This window comes from Epinephelus fuscoguttatus, linkage group LG22 (genome assembly GCF_011397635.1).
Source record: "Epinephelus fuscoguttatus linkage group LG22, E.fuscoguttatus.final_Chr_v1".
In the NCBI taxonomy this organism is placed as follows: Eukaryota; Metazoa; Chordata; class Actinopteri; order Perciformes; family Serranidae; genus Epinephelus; species Epinephelus fuscoguttatus.
Window position 1 is genome coordinate 10,358,007 of NC_064773.1, and position 6,567 is coordinate 10,364,573.

Genomic DNA, 6,567 nt, shown 5'->3' on the forward strand with positions numbered 1-6,567 from the left:
TTCAGGACACTTGGATCACTATGGATGAGCATGTTGGAGATATTTTGTGGTTTCAGTTTTGTGTTCTTGGACGTTAGTCTGGGGCGCTGTCAGCCATTAGGTGTGTTAGCCGCTCCCCCGCTGATCTCCGCAAGGGATGTGAGGACTCTAAAACTTCACCAGAGCCTTCCTCAGCATGAGGCTGAGTAGATAATGGCTGAATTTTCATTTTTGGGTGCACTATCCCTTTAAGCCAAGAATGTGCATCATGTAAGTATGACATCAACTGAAATATTTAAGGTATTAAAATAGAGACACAGCCTTGAGAGTAAGTAAAAATGCAGGACCCACCTTAATCTACCTGTTCAGTTTTTATAGTGTTTTATTTTTTTCCAACAAAATGAATCAAAGTAATTTGACGCTAGAAGGAAATGTAAACCACAGATAAGTTATATCTGTACATTTTATACGAATTATATCAGCATTTCTAAAGTGACAGAGCTTTGATTACATGGACAGACCTGGTCATTGAGAGGTGGAGGGGATGGTCGATGAAGTCACATCTAAGTGAGGTAGCTGCCAAGCTGCAGAACAATGTTTGACACCGACAAACAACAAAAACAAACAAACAAAACATGGCTGTATTTCCAGCGGAAATTGTGTCACTAAACCTGGGTGTTTTCTTAGCGAGACATCAGCCGCATTTCCAGTGGCAGCTGTACTAAATCTGGATGTAACAATGGTGGCATATCCAGCAGGAATTGTGCCACCAGAACTGGTTGTGTTTAAATGAGAGAACGGCTGCATTTCCAGCAGGGATTGTATTAAATCTGATTGCGTGTGAGTAAGACAATGGCCACATTTCCAGCCACAATTGTGCAACCAAAGAAGACATTGTTGGCATTTCCAGTAGCCATTGTGCCACCACCAGCAGGATGATGGTGGCCTTTTTTGTTGTTGTTGTTTAGCAGCCATTATGTCACAAAATCTAGGTGTTTTTCAGTGAGATTGGCAGAATTTCCAGCTGTCATTGTGCCACTGAGATGGGCAGGTTTTCTAGCGAGACAACAGACACCTTTCCAGCAGGGATTGTGCTAACAGAAGTGATTGTTTTTTAGTGAGACATTGGCAGTATTTTGAGCTGCAACTGTATCACCATTTTAGGAAGACATTGGCTACGGTTACATGATGGCTTCTCATTCAGAATGAAATAAATCTGAATGAAATCATTCGGAATTAAAGTGTTTCCAGGTAGTTTACATGAGAAATATTCATTCTGAATGAGGGTTTACATGGGAGATCAGTTTAATCGCCTTTATTCAGGTCTGTGCAAGGTTTGGGGCAGGGAAGGTTTCTGATTGGATAGGGGGCGGGGCGGATGTTACGTGCTTTGGCGTATGGAAACCGGTGAGTGCATCCGGGAGTCCGACTGCTCTATCTCAGCCCGTTGCTATGTGCGCTATATACGTCATCGCGCCAGAAGGGCAAGGAAACGAGCATGCGCAGAAAGAACGGAATGGCTGGAATCAGGTAGGAGGTGTATACAAGACAGAAAAATTCTTCCATTCGGGTTCTGAAAAGTAATATTCCACCCCTGTGCGCCCGATTAGATTTTATTTTGGGTTGGCTGTTTTCATTCGGGTTGAGGTGTTTACAAGGAGCATTTCTATTCGGGTAGGGCTTCCAACCTGAATGCAAAAGGAATACGTGGCTCTATGTAAACGCACGTATTGGTGGCATTTCCAGTTGCGTTCATGCCTCTTAAACTGCGTGTTTTTCAGCAGACTGATTTTCAGTGGGACGGTGGCATTTCTAGTGACAACTATACCACTAAAACTGGGTGTTTTTTAGCAAGACATTGGCAGCATTTTCAGCTGAGATTGTGACACCAAAACCAGGTATTTTAAGCCAAAACATGATCTTTTCCCAACCATAATAAAATGTTTTTTACGCCTAAACATCACCATGTTAACCACAGCACTGTTCAAACAAAAAGAAATGTAAAGTTTCAACACATCCACTAGATAATAAAACAAATTTTAGGCGACATATACGTGGTTTGCAGAAACATACAGTGCCAGCATTTATTCTGGCGACTGGGTTGTGTATCGTCAACCTTGTGGCCTTCGGGGCCCATGAGATTCAAGAGCCCTGGAGCGATTGCCAGCTTTGCCCAGTTGCTGATTATTTTGTCACCAGCTGCTTCACAGGTCAAGAATGAACTGTCAAGCTCAACTGTTAAACCAACACCGACGAGCAGCCGGACAAGTTGTTTTGCAGTGCACACTTACACATCGGCCGCCATCTGGATCATAAATCAGGTCATTATAAATTAATTGGTCAAGAATTACAAGCAGGAGAACAAAGGAGGAAATTAGCGATGTGAACCTCACCAAGACGTTATTTTCACGACAGTTATAAAGCTTTATTTACTCTGATGACTAATTATGATACCGTGTGGTAATAAACAGTGGATGCCACAATAATGAGACAGGTGGTCTGTTTAGACTGGGATGCTGCTGTAGCTGTCGCCTCTCCGGTGTTTAGTGTATCTCAGGGAGACAGGTAGCCACTTTTTTGGGGTTAGGAGACACCCACCAGGGCCAACCATGATAATGCAAGCTGTCTAAGACATGCCAGCTCCATTTAAAGACTCGACGCTGAGCTGCGATGGCGCCTCTATTCAGATGAGCCTTGATGAAATTGTTTTGCAGAGGATGTGATGGACAGTTGAAGTAATTATTCTGCTCGAGGCACGATGATTAGGCATTGTGGTTGAACACTCACACGCTCAGTGTTTCGTCGAGTTGTTTTGATGCGTGATGCGCCTCCTGCCAGCCAGGTAGAGAGATGTGCGAGACAGCCTATTCACACGCCGGCCTCACTTGTTTTGACGGCCGCCATGCTGCCACTAACTATGGTCAGTCAATAGACCGTGGTTTTAAACTTCCGAGGAGTTCATATCCAACTGTTCTCAAACTTTTTCCCTCTTGGTCCAGCTCTCTCAGAGACAAAAAAGTTGTAATTATCGTCATGATTCACCTCTCTCTTGCCCCGGTTGCTGCTTTTTCTCACATTTTCCTCTCTTACTCATTTAAGTGAATGTGACCTTCCAAAGAAAGAAAGGTTTCCTGACTTCGCCTCTGTGTTTTCCTTTTATTTCTTACCTCTTTTCAACCTTTCGGATCGAGCAAGAACAAAGTCTCATTTACAGTGAAAGCCTGACGAAGGCAAAAAGCTTTTCAGCAGAGCTTTGGTCGGGGATTAAAAATAATTAAAAATTCTAGCTCATAACCTCTTATAGGCTTTGGCTTGGTTTTACACAGACTGTGAACACAGCACAACCGCAATATAGTAACAATGTACGCACACAGCTCAGTTAATAGCTGCAGGCTCTCCTCCAGGAAGCGAGTGTGTTTTACATCCAGTACATGCAGCCTCCTGCTGTGGCCTCCAGGCTTCAGTTCCTGCAATCTGTCAGAAACAATATTCCGTGTATTATAACACAACTTTTGAGCCATTTCTCAAAAACACTCCCTGTGAGTCACCGTCTCAGCGTTTTCTATATTTGCACAATCAGGTCAGGTGTTTACCTATTATCCTGACTCACAGCTTTGTGAGATGCAGCTGCAGACTTTTTGTGCTCGGCAGCATTTCGACGATCAAGCCAAGCCTCTTGCAAGTTCAGATGCACGGAGGCCTCGGATCACTTTGCATATTTGAGGCATTCCGGTGATTTACAGCACCGAAGCAATTAAACTAAAGGATGTCTCGAGGGTCCCCACCTGGTTTGAACCCAAACAACCCTTTGATCTCTCTTTAAGTGGCTGCATTCATATTGTCAGACCTCATCTGAAAAAAATTCAATTATTTCTGGATTCATGCAGCCAAAAGAGTTGGGGAGCAGCAGCAGCAGCAATCACTGCAGGATCTTGGGGGAAAGTTTTGGATCTCTCAGTGTCGTAATACTGCCCCCTCATGGTCATACCCGAAAAAGTTTTTCCCAGTGCATCCTGTGTGGTGTTTGTGTGTTTACGACCCCAAACATTCAGGGGTCAGCGCCGTTTTTCTTGTCTCGCACCTGCAGGCAAACAGAAGACATGAGCCGCAGCGGAGAGCCTTTTCGGCTTTTGCTGTGCACCATCTGCCTTCGCCTTATGTGTTACTCATGTGTATCACATGCAGAGTTACAGCTTGTGTACTGAGGCGCTCTCTTACCGCTTCCTCATCCATGTAAATGTGTTTTACGTTCTGCAGGCTTAAGAAAAAAAGAGCAGGGGATCATACTTGCCCATCTGCTGCGAGCAAATATTCAATCAAACATATGGCGGAGCTGGCAAAACCAACATAAACTACCCAGTTCTGTGTAGATTAATCAAACCTCTGAATGATTAACAAGATTATGCTTTATGTCTCCTCATCAAGCAGGCAGAGGACATTTTTGTTGCGTTGTAAAATCCCTCCGCCCCTGCTCCTCACTTCACCATCATATTTAGGGAGCATTAAAATGCAGCTAAAATGAGTTGTTGACGACTTCTTTTCTCCCCACACAGAGACATCAAATCACTTCTGAAGCATCCAGATAAACGCAGTCACGGCTCCCACGTGTCCACTCAATATTTTTATCGCCGCTGAAATGAAATGGGAGCGTCACTCGTCTTGTGCTTTGTGATTGTGACTTCGGCTGCTGATGCTTTTGTCAACAGGGGATATTTAGCTGAGAAACTGCAGTGGCTTCAAAAAGCAGCTGCACAGATACCAGACTTCATTGTTTATTCCAATGGCACGACGTCGATAAGGAGTAGTGCGCTCTTATCAGCGTTACATTGCTAGAATAAACATTTAAGTTTGATATCTGCTGCCTGTGTTTGAAAAATTAATTGTTGCTCTCTAATCTACTGATTGGACATAAGTGTCTTTCTCTTACACAAGGCCATTACTGGAACATTATCTGTGTTTTAATTTTAGCAGATGCAGCATTAGAGGCTGAGCGCAGAAAGAAAACCATGTGAAACACAGAGCACCTCCACGGTCTATTATGTGCTGTGGCACTCGAATGGAGACTGTGTGTTTATTGCACATATTCTGAGACAACAAAGAGCAGCAGCAGCTGTGGAGAGAGGGAGTATAAAGACGGGGAAAGAGTCTTGACAGCCTTGAATCAAGATGCTCTAAGTGGCCCTCACGCCGGTGTTGATGTTGACTGTTGACACGTATAGCTGTTTGTCTCCGCGTGCGTTTCATCGTTGTCTGGTGGCGCCGCGCTACCTACAATCAAACGGGCCTTTTAAGTCAGGACTTTGTTCTTTGTCAGTGGAGAATTTCAGCTAATTAACCCAGAATTTAAACCAAAACACATGAAAAGAAATGTTTTGTGTGGGAGGGAGGAAATGATTTCCATTTTTTTTTGACACAATAAATCAGTGATATAATAAACCACTTTATAAAGCAGTGCAGGGTCTCGATTGATTTATGAATATTGTACTCATAAAGGAAGCACTTTGCCACTGGACCTTGTCGGTTTTAGACATTCTTAGACGGTGTCTGAAAGGACGCTTATTAAATGCATTGTGTCTTTTCAAAATACGTTTCTGTTTTCACATTAAATGTACAGTCTTTTTCAAAATGACCTCACAACACAGGTAAAACGCCTCATTTTACGTTTGTTTCCACCAGGTTAAGTAACAAAAATCCATGGTTAGATTCAGAAAACAGCACCACAGTTTGATTTAAGTTAAGTATGGTTCTTGCTAACATGTCACATCATGTAACATGTTACTTGTGTAAAATGCTACACATACTATCACACTAAGTTATTAAAATAACTTCATTGACTTTTGGTTTCATACGGGAAACAAACAGTGGGCTCCTGGGTGAAAGTCCTGTCTTCAATTTCAACTTTACTTTGTCCCTGGAGAGCAATTAGTTGCACAGCAAGTAAAAACACACACAAAAAGACACAAGAGAATACGTAAGAATATAAATACTACATAATAAGAAAGAAAGAAAAGAAAGAAAGAAAGAAATTGTCTTTGTATCTGTAGTTTTTAGACCCATCCACCTACATCCATCTTCCCTCCCACCCACCTTATAGGCACTTGTTTGCATATACTACAGTAGTTGCCAGCAACTTTATGTGTATCACACCACCGCAACAAGTGTCTCGGTGCGTCAGTATCTAACGCCAATATCCAGTGACAAAGCAGTGGAATTTGACAACTTCAGTTGTTGCTGGTAATGTCAGAAATAGCCAGTGCCCAGTGCATATCATACCACCATGAAAGGTACTTATCTGTGTCAGGTATTGATGCAGAGTTCACTGACAAATCAGCTGTATTTGACGAGTTGAGGGTGAGAACGGGCTGGGCTAATGTGTGGCTCACCACAGTATTTACATTTTTCTGCAGCCAGGAGGTGTGTTCATGTGTTTCACAAAGAAGGGAATCTAGCTCAAACAATCAACATGTCACAGGAGTCACAAGACTCTGTTTACCAATTGCCTGGCTGCACTTTGTCCCCAGTTTATCCCCAACTTTTAGTTTGGTTTCAGTTCACCGCAGAATCAAATGCCTACAGCTCTCAGTGGCC